The following is a 14,620-nucleotide window of genomic DNA, read 5'->3' as shown; positions in this document are numbered from 1 at the left end:
AAAGACAAAGGGAAGGACCATGGATTCCTCACTTAAGATCCATTCCACTGTTGCTGCTCTGCTAAGTATCTCTGCATTGCTAGGTGCTTATGCTAGTACCTCTACCAAGTAACTTATCTAGGTGTTGATAACTGTGAAAGGTAGAGGTGTTTTTATATTTGGTTAGTTTGATTATAATATTCTTTCTATTTAATCTGAGTATTCATTCTATTTAAATTGATTTCCATTCCTTTCTTCCTTAAGTTTCTGTTCTAGAAAATCCCCAAAGTTGGTATCATTCTGTATTATTCACCTCTCCCTAAGTTGTTGCCTCTCTGATATAACTTCTTTCTCTCGCCCATTATTTCCTCATATACTTCTTTCTTATTCCTACTGCATACTAGCTTAGAATTTGTCTTAAATCACCCTCTTTTGTTTCTCATAGGCTTTGTAACATCCCATACAAAGCTAGTCTATGTGTACTGAACTGTTTATTGTTTAGTTTCAAGAATGTTATTGTAACTCAACAGATCAAAAAAAAATCAACGGTAATATACTGCAGATAAAACTTTAATAATTTTAAACTTTGTAAAACATCTTCCAGCGTGCCCACTTCTAAACTGTTGGAGCATAGGCAAGGTAGGAAAGTTACTATTATTCTAAATTAATCCTATGCTACTTCTATGATCTGGACAAGCCAGAGTTTTCCAGATCTGTTTAAGAAAACTCCAATTCTTCACCTTCGTTTCAACTTTCACCTCTCTGTTAAGGTTAGCATCTGAGATTTATTCTGACAAAGGATATTGAAGGAAAGCCCAAATCATTAAATTCTGACTCTCGTCCACTTGGACGACTGATGCCGTGGAAGCTTTTCTCCTACTAGTCATCCTTCTCCTTTGAGTGATAAAATGTATTTAATTCAATCTTCCTCTTGTCTTAGAGAAATTCACTCTCTGAATTCATACAAACTCTTTTCAATGACCTTAAGTAAGTCTTTGTTTAAAATGCTGTCTCTGCCTGAGTTCACAAATAACAGCATACATTGATATGTTTTCTTTTGAACATAATGGCTGATAGACTTGATCAAAGAAAGGAACCTACACTAATTCCATATACTTTCTTTACTGAATATTATTTGGAAAAGCTAAGCAATCAAGGAGAAAAGTGAAAATGCTTAAATAATGCAACATTTTGCTTGCCGAACAACACACGCTTCTGGAAGTAAATTCACTTTTTCGGAGTAGTACTGAGAAAAATTCTACCTAAAAAAGTAAACACTTTCCAAATGATGTGATATTTAATCATTTAAATGTTTCTTGGGGAAAAATATGAAACTGTGAATGTCAAGCAGAAATGTTAAGAATCCATGTAGGATACTGTTTTTCTTACCAAAGCTATAGGTTCTATAATATGCTCTCAAATGAAAGGTAATCAGTACTTGTCAAATGTTGGTACTATGACAGCTACTGCCTTTCTTTCCTTCTTCCCTCCCTCCTCCCCTTTGCTTCCTTCCTTTGTGTGTGTGTGTGTGTGTGTGTGTGTGTGTATGTTTAGTGCCGAGTTACTGATTTACTGGGTTACTCTCCCTGTCACCATTAACGTGCCCTAAATACCCTCTGCATAGCAATGCAAACTGCCAGTTCAAAAGAAAGAGATGATGTCAGTTTCCTAACAATGTACTGGTGCTAGGAACTGTCCAAAGAGTGGAAGTAATTTAATAGTCTTGCCTGCTTAAGATACACATGGGATACATTGTTCATCATCTCATCACCCCTTAATTTATTTATAGTTACTTATCTTTAAAAATCTGGCATTAGTGTTTGTTTCTTTTCTCTCAGATTCAAAACTTAATCCTATAAATGCACCATAAGCAGAGGAACTCAATTCATGCTGCTTATTTCCCTCCTGTTTGCAAAGGGCAAAGTGTAAAAATCGGTCTTTTAATGTTATTCAGATTGAAACTTGCTCTTTTCCATGTGCATTAAGACAGTAACATCTGTGAACAACAAAGAATTTAATTAAAACTTGAAAACAAATGTTTTCCTAGACCAATGGTATTTAAAAATGAAGTGTGGTAGAAGGTGAAAGAAAGTTGGGGGAGAGCAGTGAAATGTAAAAGGCAATTAAAAATTATATATTGGGCCTCTTTGTAAATTCCACATTAAGCCAGGTTTTTGTGGCTTTAAAATGGAATCACTTTCCAAGACTACTCCTTTTAAATACCAAAAGCCTTAGGCAGTGTATAAGTCACTTCAACTTAGTGTGACCTCCTTAGGTTTAAGACAACTTACCTGAAAGGGATCTCAGACTATAAAGTTGAGCCTCTTCTTGTTTCTTTCCTTCTTCCTTTTTTTTTGGGGGGGGGAGGCACTCCTGTAGCATAAGGAGGTTCCCAGTCCAATCAGAGCTGAGCTACACCACAGCCGCAGCCACATGGGATCCCAGCCATATCTGGACCTGAGCCACAGCTCAAAACAACACTTGATCCTTAACCCAATGAGCAAGGCTAAGGATAGAACCCACATCCTCATGGTTACTAGTCTGGTTTGTTACTGCTGAGCCATGATAGGAACTCCCTCCTTGTTTCTTTTTAAGAATTTTAGTCACTTAACTACAACTACAGTTTACCACCCACTAGTGAGGAACTCAGTAACAGTTTCCACCTCTTAAGTTGTCTAGTAGCCCACATAACCATACATATCTACCATGATATCTGTCAGTCTGTAAGCTTCATCAGTTTACAAAATGGCAACACCTACATTGTGAATATAAAAGGCTGGACAGGAATGCTCCTTGTGGGCCTTTATGTGGGGGTAGGAGAAATATAATTCATTTCCAAGAATGACATGCTTATGCTTTGCCTAACAATGAATGGCAGAGCCTTTCTTAACATTTTTGCAGAACTGGCAATTAAATTTTTATTACTACCTGGAACTAAAATTCTTAGATTATCAAGAAGCAGACTGACAGTTGAGATTAATATGGCCAACATCACAGGTATTTAACATATAACATCATGACTTATACACAGTGGATGCCCATTAGGCATTTATTGAAGGAATTTGCCTTGAAACAATACTACAAAATTCACTACCCCATCTTTTTATGATTCCTGTTGAAAGATTTTAACTTCTCTCTGCTCCTTCTTTTTAAAGAGTAGAAAACAAGTTCCAAATTCTGTAACAGAAGTTATTTAAGCAGAGAAGTAATGTGAAATTTGGGATTAGAGCCTCCAGGAGGGAGCAAAAATAAACTGCTTGCCTGTGAACCTGTGAGTCTCCCACAAGGAAATCCAGCTCATCACCAAAAATGCTCAGCAGGACACCACATGAGCAGGTGAAAATTAGAGCTGCACAAAAATGTTTGTTTGGAAAGTGAAACCAGTCAAATTTGGGCTTTCTGCCAAGTTTAATTTCTGCCAGAAATTCTGTTATTACATATCTGAAGAAAGAAATTTGAAAAGTGTTACAGCTAAAAAATTTCAGATACGTTCATGTCTCCATCACAGTTCATCCCCGAAGAAAAACTACTAGCTTCCTCAGCCCGGTGGGCCAGGTACTGGACTACAGATAGAACATGTAAAACACTAATAACACACACATGCACATGTGTGCACACACACACACACACACACACACACACATTTTTCTTTGGAGGACTATTTAATCACAGGTAGTATCCTATTTGTTTTATGAGATCCTGGAGGAAGGCCTCAGTGGATTTTCAGTGTGTCCCAGTGTAGTTCTGAGTTGGAAGCCTGCCAAGGAAAGCAGATGTGGAAGAAAGCTCTGGGTCCCATTTACCAACAGTGCAGGGCTTGAGGAAAATATCATAAAACATGCCAAGCCTAACACTTGCCATTACAAGAAATATCGTAGACGGAGGAATTAAAAATGCTAATGCTTTGTAGCACTCTCTGCATTGTTTTTTTTTTTTGTTTGGTTTTTTTTTTTTTTTTGTCTTTTTGCCATTTCTCCGGCCGCTCTCGCAGCATATGGAGGTTCCCAGTCTACGGGTCGAATCAGAGCTGTAGCCACCAGCCTACGCCAGAGCCACAGCAACGCAGGATCCGAGCCGCGTCTGCAACCTACACCACAGCTCACGGCAACGCCGGATCGTTAACCCACTGAGCAAGGGCAGGGACTGAACCTGCAACCTCATGGTTCCTAGTTGGATTCGTTAACCACTGCACCACAACGGGAACTCTTTTTTTTTTTGTTGTTGTTGTTGTTGTTGTTGTTGTTGTTTTGTGCGTTGCGTTTTTTATAAAATCTCAAAACTGACTGTGGAGTTGCCGAGTAGCTTAGACCAGACAGAAATAACATTCATCTATCATGATCAGTCTCCTGAAACACACACACACACACACACACACAGTTCTAAACACCCAGCCATGAATATTTTTAGGGCTTCATTTCCAGTCTTTGGTATTTGTCTAACCACATACATTCCATAGTTCTCAACTTCATCCATATTATATCAATGTATATCTGTGGTAACTATTTAAGCCCGAATCTTACCTTGTGAAACCTTTTAAAATTCAACACGGCTTTTTAAAAAATTATTTCCTGCAAACTTGTTTCCATCCTCAAATTCTCCAGTTGTGTATTAGAATGCAGAACATCTGGGATTGTCAGGAATAATGGTAACAATTAAAAGCGAATGGTCAGGAAGTTCCCATTGTGGCTCAGTAGGTTACGAATCCACCTAGTATCTATGAGGATGAGGGTTCAATCCCTGGCCTTGCTCAGCAGGTTAAGGATCCAGTGTTGCTATGATCTGTGGTGTAGGTCACAGATGTGGCTGGGATCCTGCCTTGCTATGGCTGTGGTATAGGTCAGCAGCTGTAGCTCTGATTAGAATTAGACCATTAGCCTGGGAACTTCCATATGCCGAAGGTGTGGCCTTGAAAAGCAAAAAAAAAAAAAAAGAAAGAAAGAAAGGAAGAAAGAAAGAAAGGAAGGAAGGAAGGAAGGAAGGAAGGAAGGAAGGAAGGAAGGAAGAAAGAAAGAAAGAAAAGAAAGAAAGAAAGAAAGAAAGAAAGAAAGAAAGAAAGAAAGAAAGAAAGAAAGAAAATTTTACTGCCTACTTCCTCAGGCTATTCCTGAAAACAACCATCACTTCTGAGACACTAACATGGAGTCTGATATGTAAGGTCCTTATTAGGGATCAGCAATTAAACAAGGAGGGAGAACAAACTGTATTGGAAAGAGGAAAACAAATAGTGAAGGAACCCAGCAAAGTCTTAGCCTACCAAGCAGAAAATTCTGGGATGAGTATTGCCCATCAGATTGTCTCATGTCAGACCCAAATGACTATGGTTTTATACCCCTGGCTCACTCAGTGACTGATGTGGGTTGCTTCAAGAAAGGCAGTCTTGGGCCAGGCAACTCTTTGCAACTGAGGCAGACCCTAATAGCAAGATTAGAATACAAAGTTGCCAGTTATCCTAGATGCTTAAGGTTCAAAACAACACCGTACTAAATGAAAGCTTTAAGAGAAAAAATTACCTACCTGATTTAATAGGTTATTCTGTTGTTAAAGGCATCCATACCTTTCAGAGGTACACTCTTGAGCTCAAATTAAGTTTCCGTCCTCCCCAGAATTGTAGAAAGCTATTGAGTACACTTTTTCTGTTATAATCATTCCAACACTTGAAATGAATAGCCTTCGGTTAAGTTATCCTTTGCGATGTTGGCATCACATCACTTCAAGAAAATGAACTCTTCAACCACCTCAACCCTAATGACCCTGTCTCTTTTCTGATGGAGCAGCTCATAGCCACACATTAGACTCTGTCAATACTTTGACTTAGTTCTTGGACCCTCAAAATACTCCTTTAGATCACAGTTTTCATTCTTTTCAACTAAAACTAATCTTGACCAACAACATAGTCTTCCCATCCTCAACACATCCTGCCTGTCAACCCCTCTGCCTCTTCTGCCTCATCTGTCAGCATCTCAGAGCCACTCACAGTGTCAGAGTAAAGATGGAAGGAAAACTCTTACTTAGCAGGGAGGCACAGAAAGATGGAGCTGTGAGGACCAGACTGTTTATCAATAGACTCTAAAGCAGAAAAATCCAAGAAGAATCCAATAGTAGAAGAGGAAGCAAAAGTGGATGAGTCAGTGAAATGGTACAGTGCATCAGATTTGAGGGCTGAAATCATGCTTTAACAGGAAAATAAATCACAAGGTCAGAAGTAAAGAGAATTAGGAACAAGACAGGAAAGAATCTGGGAGAAACCAGGGCGCACATTTCAAACTAGGCCAAGAACAGTTCAGGAGTGTTGGTGGGCTGTTGGCTGCAGGCTTCAGAGATGGGTCTAAAGCTTAAGGAAACCATGCAAGACCCTATTCCTACCCAGGCCCCATTGTCAGATGCAACAGTAGAGCCTTCACTGACTTTCTCATTCATTCTTGGGCTAAATCTACCTCATCAAAAGCCAACTGCCTATGTATACATATTTGTGTATATATTTGAATACATATATTTAAAGCTTTGTGGTTTTGCATGTATGCTAATACCCAGCAATTGTTTTATTCACTTTTAATTGACCATTCACTTTTTTTTGCTTCTTAGGGCTGCACTTGCTGCATATGGGGGTTCCCAGGCTAGGGGTTGAATTGGAGCTACAGCTGCTGGAGGCCTAGGCCACAGCCACAGCAATGCCAGATCCAAGCCACATCTAGGATCTAACACCATAGCTCGAGGCAATGCCAGATCCTTAACCCACTGAGTGAGGCCAGGGATTGAACCCCGCTCAGTTGGTTAAGCATCCAGCATTGCTATGAGCTGTGGTACAGGCCGCAGTTATACCTCCAATTCCACCCCTGGCCTGGGAACTTCCATATGCAGCAGGTGTGGCTGTAAAATGAAAAGAAAGAAAAAAAAGAGATGGGATCAATAGTGAAATTTTATGTATCAACTCATGGAACTCCTTTAATATAGCTATCTATGGGGAAATAATCCTGTAGAAAATGTTTATTATTTCTATCATAAAAATGTGTAGCTTGGAACTTTCTTAATACAAATATCTACAAAACTGTGTCAGGCCCTTTATACAATGTTATACAAAAGGTAAAAAGAGTGCCATTATGGATGATACTGTAATTATTGTTGTTAAGGACTACTCTTTTTTCTTTGAGCATCTAAATGACTCTGAGAACATGAAAGAAATGGAGAATAATATGGAGGCATAGGTAAAATTGTGCTTTATAGAAAATAATGTATACAAATATACATAAACATATAAGTGTATTCATATGGGCATAAAGGAGCACAAGTTGAAAGAGATGGTAATAATATAACATAATGACATAGTTGAGAAGCTGGGATCAGTTGGGTTGAAATGGTGAATTAAATTAAAAGAGGTGAAAATTGAAGTTTGAGGTAGTTTGTTGCTCTATTTAAAGAGTAGACTATTAGAAACTATAAATAGTAATTTTGAGCTAACTATTGCCAACTAAAGATCTAGCTAGACTAGATCTTTGCATAAAAAAAGATTGCAATTTAAATACAAACATGTGCCTTCCTTTCAAATTTCATTTCTTTCTATTTTACAGAGTTAAACTTGGGGCTGTTATCCAGCTCTGGATGATGATGACGACTGGATGATGAATCCTGAAATTATTCCCATTCCACAATGAGTCAGTGACTGAAGCACACATGAGTTAATACAGCTACATTCTTAAAAATAAACGCTTAGAGTCCTCTGGGACTCAGAGGGCTAGAATGATTTCTACTGAAGAAGTCAGGGTATGATGAAGTTCTGTTGCCACTCTGAGCACCTTGGGATGGCATAGAGGGCAGAAGGAGCTGACCAAGCTGCTCAGTTGCTCTTCCTTTGGCACTTCTAGCTCTAGCCCTGTGTTCTATCTGGAAACTGGGCTGGGCTTCATCCTAGCATCCAAACATCAGACATTGACCGTATACAGCACTCAGGAGAATAGCTCAGGATCCAACAGAAGTAGAGGCAGTGAATGTTAAACAAAGCTTGTAACTGAAATTGACCACCCATAAATAACCTGAAGAAACTCACTTTATTCTTATCTCCTTTCCATAATTTTCCAACTTGACAGGAAGATCCTTGGGTTGATAATCAAAAATTGTAACCTATTAGACCAATAAATTAAAAAGTGATCCTTAACTTTACAAAAAGATTTTTCACTCTTTCCCTGAGCACTTATTTACTATAGTTACTTATGAACATCTAATTACTTGACAAAAGGCTTAATGGTTAGATAAAATGAAGCTGAATTCTTATTATGATGGTGCTGACTAAAAATAAACAAACAGAATCAACAACAGAGATGGTGATAAAGCACCCTTGAATTTATAATGCAATTCCATGGGGAAATATGACTCCATTCATCAAAATTAAATATATATGGTTAAAAAAAACTTCACAACTTTATAATGTGATGTCTGCCCACATTTTATTTCAATGCAATTAAGTTCCTATGAATTAAAAAAATACAATAAAATGATTATTATTTGAACATTATTTTATATTCAGTTCATGCTTATTACTTTACATAAGAAGCATTGAGAACATGTTTTGAAACCATTTATAATACTGGACTTTACTTTTAAAATGAATGGTGATATGACTTTTTTTTTCTTTTTTCTTTTTAGCTTTTCTATGTTGGCAACTACCAAGTTAATGCATTTAGAAATATACATGCTGATACAATCAGAATTGGGGAGGCTATGCTATTGGATCTTTATCAAACAGAATTTTCCCCAAATAAATTCTCTTAGTATTAATTTAAGTCATATGTATGCCTGGAGCAGTTTGGCAATGATTTACTTTTGAACAGTCAGACACATCTGAAGTATTCAGCTCACCAGGCAACAGGCTATTCTGCATATAATTAGAAAAATGTAGAAGACGAAACCTACTTGAAGGTCTGCCAAAAAGAGCAGTGAAAAATGATGTGTCCAGTGACAAAGTACTGGTGAGGGTGTGGGGGAGGAAGTGTCCCTCCAGCACCGATGAGCAAACTTAAATGCTGAGTCAAGGTAAAAATAAACCAATCACCATTTAAAAATTTTTTTTAATGAATATGTGTATCAGATCTCCTTTTCCATCATTTATCCTTAATTTAAGAGAAACATGAAAAGGCAAAATAAAAAGTAAAAAAAAACCTACTGCTGGAAAAAAGACTTTATCAAAGTGTACTCTGAAATGTATTCCAAATCATAGGGGTGGTATGGGGTTGGGGCGATATTATGGCATGAAGTTTTGCAGAATGGCATCACAGCACTGAAATATAAGAGAGTCTGTTTCAAGTTCTCTCTGCCTAAATCTTATGAGTTAATGTTCTGTGCCTCAGTTTTTTTTTTTTTAATCTAGAACTTAAAAGTGTTAAATCAGATAGTCACTGCAGTTCTTTGTGTTATCTATGTAATGAATTCCTTTTATCTTTTGTGACATTTTAAGAACTACAGCTACTCTACCAGGAATTTGGATTACCTATTGCACTGCTCACTGGCAGATTATTTTTATGCCATCATTTAGGCCCATGAAACCCAAGGGTTATTAAATATAGCCACATTGTCATTTGTTGTATCCAAACCGATACAAATAACTCATTGAATTTTCTGACTGTCAACTTTTTAAAAGAGAATGAAACCTTTGCTCTCTTCATTGGCTGTCTGACTGTCTTTGTTCTTTGTGCTTTTACTGATTCAATTGTACAAATGGAAAAACAGCTAGTTAAATTTGCAAAAGGAGGATCCCAATGATTAGGAAAATATATAGTATGAAATTTTTACTCTGGAGTTCATAGGTAGCATTTCACAGACGGAGAAGTAACATTGTGGACATACGTGATATAATAAAAAATAAGTATTTGGTCTTTGTCCCGGTTTCTGGCATGGGGCTCCTAAAATCCTTGGAATCTCCTGAGTGATGGGTCTTTGGTATACTAGCTAACAAAATAACTCTTGGGCTCATGTAAGGGCTGGGGGGAAAGAGTGATATGTTTAGGATGATGGTTGGTCTCCAGAAAAAAACAACTGAGCGGTTAGAGAATTAGAATATTCAGCCCCACTTTCCATTTCAGAAAAGGGGAGTGGAATTAGAGACTGAACCCCATTACCAAATTAGAGATTGAATCCCATTACCAATGGCCACTGAGTCAGTCAATCATCCTACATAACGAAATAGTTATAAAATTCCCAAACAACAAGATTTAGTGAGCTTCCAGGTTGGTGAATGTGAGAATTAGTGGTGAGCCTAGAGATGGCATGGAAGCTCTGTGCCAGCCATGGGCCCACCTTGCTCTATGCATCTCTTCCATTTATTTGGCTATTCCTGAGTAGTAACCCAAGTTAACAGCTGAAGTAGAGGCAATCGGTGGGTTCTGCTCTAACTCTGGAAGTTAGTGTGAGAATCAAACTGAATTGTTGTATACCCAGTTGGTATCAGAGAATTGGAGAATCGGTTGGCATTGGAAAACACCATGCATTTGGCGTCAGGAAGAAACCCTGACAACACAACATATCACACAGACCCATGAAGATCATGTGCCTATATTAAATAAATCAGTGTTCTAAAAAAGGTATTCCTGAATCAGAAAAGTCTGAAGTTCACCACACTCTGCAAGGGATAAACCTGTGATTTGAATGACTGTTTGTTTCAGAAGCAGGAAAAAACAAATTACAATTTAATTAAATTTCAAAGTGTAAATTGAAGGCTTTCCAAGAGGGGATGGGAAGCAAATAAAAAGGACAAAGTCATGTCAATTAAGTTCTGTCCTACACATACTGTTCAATCAGAGATCTTAGAATTACACTAACAGGCACTTTTAAGTGTCTACCCTGGTCTATAAATTACTGAATCTGAACACAACTCTGAGCTAACAAGCAAGTCTTAAAAAAAATGGTCTCTTACTGCCCAGAGTTGCGTGTGTACATGACAGAGAGCTAGAGAAACAGAGAGAAAAAAGAGGAAATATCAGTTCCCCAAACCAGTGTTACCAGGGGAGTCCAACCCCAAACTTCCTCATCATAATTACTATTTTACCAAACAAATAAAAAGAATACTGATGTGATGAGGAAGTTTTTCAATTGTGGTAAATGTGAGGAGCAAAAGACGAAATCATTGAAGAGCAGACAGCCATCAATGGTAAGCAACACTAAATATCATGAAATTTGTAGTCTTTTACCCTAAAGTAAACCTGAGGAAAGACAACCAACCCTCCCTTCCTCTGTAATCACAGAAGACTTGAGGACCAGCTCAGCTGACATTTTTACATGAACATTTCCTGAAGCAAAGCCCTCTGTGATCACTAAACAATGTCTACTTCTATTTTTCAGATGATTGAGGGAAGTTGTATCTTAAAAGTGCCCAGCACTGCATGCAGAAAGATTTACTCCAAACTCCAGATTACACTTTCCCCAAACAGCTGGCACTTTGCCATATTGTAGACATTTCAATGCTGACTGACTTTTAAAAATGGATCTAGTTCATTTATATATTAATAGCACTAAAGGTAAAATATTCAAAGATTAGGCATAGAAGTAGAGAGATCTTCAAGCATAGAATTCAAGACTTTCCCATTTTTGATCTAATAGTTTTGCCACTCAATGGTAATATCTTCTATAACTTAAAACAGGTGCACCTTCATATTAAAATTCATGGCTCAATGTAGTTGAGGTAAATATTTTACTCGTCCTTTGGCACCCTGCCCATAAAATTTTAAAATAATTCAAACAACCTCCAGCTCGCAGTGACCAAATAGAGCTCTGGTAAAAATAAAACATCTTTCAGTTCAGCACCAGCTGGCTAAATTTAAAACCTGTATTATGTAATCTTAAAGTGTCCTTGCTTTCAGTTGGTGTCTTGAGATTCTGTTATAATGTCTCTTCCAAATCACCAGTCTCTAACATCTAAACATTTAAGGCACAACAGGACCAAATTAAAGTGTTCACAGGCAATCGAAGACAAAAAAAATTCATTTGAAACAGTATATAGGGCATGCTACTTTTAAAGTAAAATCTCAGTCTTCTCTCTTTACGTTTGTAGTTACTATAATTAGGGCTGGCAGATCCAACTGGCAGTGCTTTCCTTAATTCTGCAAAACATGTAAGAACCTGATTCTTTAATCTTTACTCCAGTAATACTCCCAGAGGAGATGAGATTGTGACTGGGGCTAGGAGTAAAAAATCAACTGAAGGCTGGAGAAAGAATACATTTCATCCATTTCTCTGAGCAAGTGGCAACAGTTGAGACTTAAACTCAGCAAATTTTAAGAAATATAGTTTATCCATTCCAAAGGCAATCTAGTCAGTTATGATGGAGCATAATAATGTGAGAAAAAAGAATGTATACATGTGTAACTGGGTCACCTTGCTGTACAGTAGAAAATTGACAGAACAGCGTAAACCAGCTATAATGGAAAAAAAAAATCATTATAAACAAAAAAAAGAAATATAGTTTAGAGTTTTAAACGTATTCATTGTACACATTATCAATGTATGCTCATAAAAGATAAACTAATTTTTCCTAGTTCTCCCTTTTAGCTGTAAATTCAAATATAATTTTCAGTCATGACAGTTTATCAGGTTTGGCTCCTTATTCTTCAACACTAAAAATGAAAAATGCTAACTATTCTGCAAAAGAGATTAATAGATGAAGCCCTGAATTTAATAATATTAAGTAATGCTAACTATTATCATAAAAACAAAATCTGACTGAGAATATTTACTTTGCTAACAATTACAATCTGACTTGCAGTTTTCATTGACCTTTAAGCAACCAGCAAAAACACATTACAACTCTGGAAGCAGACACTTGTCAATGACTATATAACACGTACCTTTTGTAATGTTTAGACTTAACCCCAAGTTCGTGGAAATGTCAAGTATCTTTAGAGTTCTTCACAGACTAAGTTTCCTCCTCTGTACAGCAAATTTCCCAGTCCCCTGAAAGCAATTGGTGGAGTGGAGGCCAGCTCCACTGAAGGGTCTATCAAGCTATTAGATGGGACGGCTGAATTTATTTTAGCCCTGTGTCTAAAGGATGCAACTTAGCACCTATTTTTAGGAAATGAGCTCTGTATAGGTGGGGCCTGAGTCAACTACTCTTTTCAGAAGTGTCTCTCTGAGGGCCCTCTGCCTCATAGAACCCTCAGTAATGTATGCATGGTATTAACACATGTGCAGTCAATCAAACTCCCTTCTGCAGCCTTGAACATCAGGCCAACTCTCAGCTTGTGAACAAAGCCTGAAAAATAACCAGCACCAATGAGGAAAAGGAGGAATAAAAGCCCTTGAAGTACTTGCATTTGTTTGAATAATTTCAAACTAAGAGTCAAGGATATGAAAATAAATCACAGAGAAAAATGTTCCAATATATTCTGATGGTATTTGGGTTTTCAGGAAGTGGAAACACTGCTTTTATTTCCAAAATGTCCTTAGGTATGGAAAATACTACTTTGCTTTTTTGAGGGTTCACATATAAAGCAAAACTCTACTGTGATGTTTATATAAGTAAAGAAAGTGCTCTTTTGGACAAAAAAGTGAGCGAGGAAGGCGTGATAAGGCATTCTAGAGAGAATAAAGTGCACACCTGCTGTGTGATTCCTGCCCATTAATATTAGCTTAAAATCACTTGGCAGGAGGAACAGCAGGCAAGGGAAAAGAGTCACCTCACATGCTCCTGAGAGAATCATATTAAGTGTCCTTTGCTGCCACCCTCCTTACTCAGCATACCCTGCAGATCTGACCAGGAGGAAGTAGGAGAATTCATCTAGAATTGCCACTTAGCTTCATAATGCTGACATCAAATACATCATAAGTAAATATAAAACAACCAGTTTCTCCTGTCTTTCCTCTCTATTATTTTCCCGGTGAGGGGTTAAGAGTATATACTAATCACCTCACAGCAAGCCCAAATAAAGAAACAGAAAATTGCCCATTGACACAAGGGAAGCACCTGACTTACACACTGTTAATTTCATACAAATGCTTACAAGTAAAATATTTATGATATTATTAATAATTAAAAATCATTCTATTTTTTTTTCAAATATAATATGGATTTCTATTAAATGTAGGTCAAGGAGTGATATTCCAGCTGATTAACTCTAAGAAAAAGCTTCTAAAGTGTTCTTGTACACTCCATGAGATTTTTCAGGGCCAGAAGTCAATGTAGTCTAACTATTTTAGATCTGTGTAGTCCAGTGTGGTAGCTACTAGACACACACGACCATTTAATTTTTACTTGATTAAAACTACATAAAATTAAAAGTTCAGTTCCTCAATTGCACTAGCCACATTTTAGTACTCAATTTCTACATGTGGCTAGTAGCTATATATTAGTGCAGTGATGGAATATTCCATTATTCAGGAAATTCTAAAGGACTATGCTGATTTTGAGCACAGATTTCAACACAACTTTAATAAAAAAAATCCTGTGACTTGACAAGTTTCATATGTTGTCTATGATTCATTTTATTTCCCTGTAACTAAAAGGGACTAAGTTTATCTACTTTAAATGGTGGCTGTTAAGATTAAATAACATAATATGTATATAATACTCATGAAAGTCTAAATCTAGGACAAAGTATTTATTTAAAATTAGTATAATTGTTAACTACTACTTTATCTTGATATTTGGTTAAGAAAATGG

The 14,620-nt window shown here is 37.2% G+C and overlaps 1 protein-coding gene across 1 annotated transcript in view; it reads right to left on the bottom strand.

The window, feature by feature from the left end:
* XIRP2 (xin actin binding repeat containing 2) overlaps nt 1-13,079 on the bottom strand; it is a 75,171-nt gene extending 62,092 nt beyond the window's left edge. Inside the window, exon 1 of the mRNA XM_005671902.2 lies at nt 12,807-13,079. The gene's annotated coding sequence lies outside the window, so the exon portion shown is untranslated. The remainder of the gene's footprint in view (nt 1-12,806) is intronic.

This window comes from Sus scrofa, chromosome 15 (assembly GCF_000003025.6).
Source record: "Sus scrofa isolate TJ Tabasco breed Duroc chromosome 15, Sscrofa11.1, whole genome shotgun sequence".
In the NCBI taxonomy this organism is placed as follows: domain Eukaryota; kingdom Metazoa; phylum Chordata; class Mammalia; order Artiodactyla; family Suidae; genus Sus; species Sus scrofa.
This window is presented reverse-complemented; position numbering and strand designations above follow the sequence as displayed.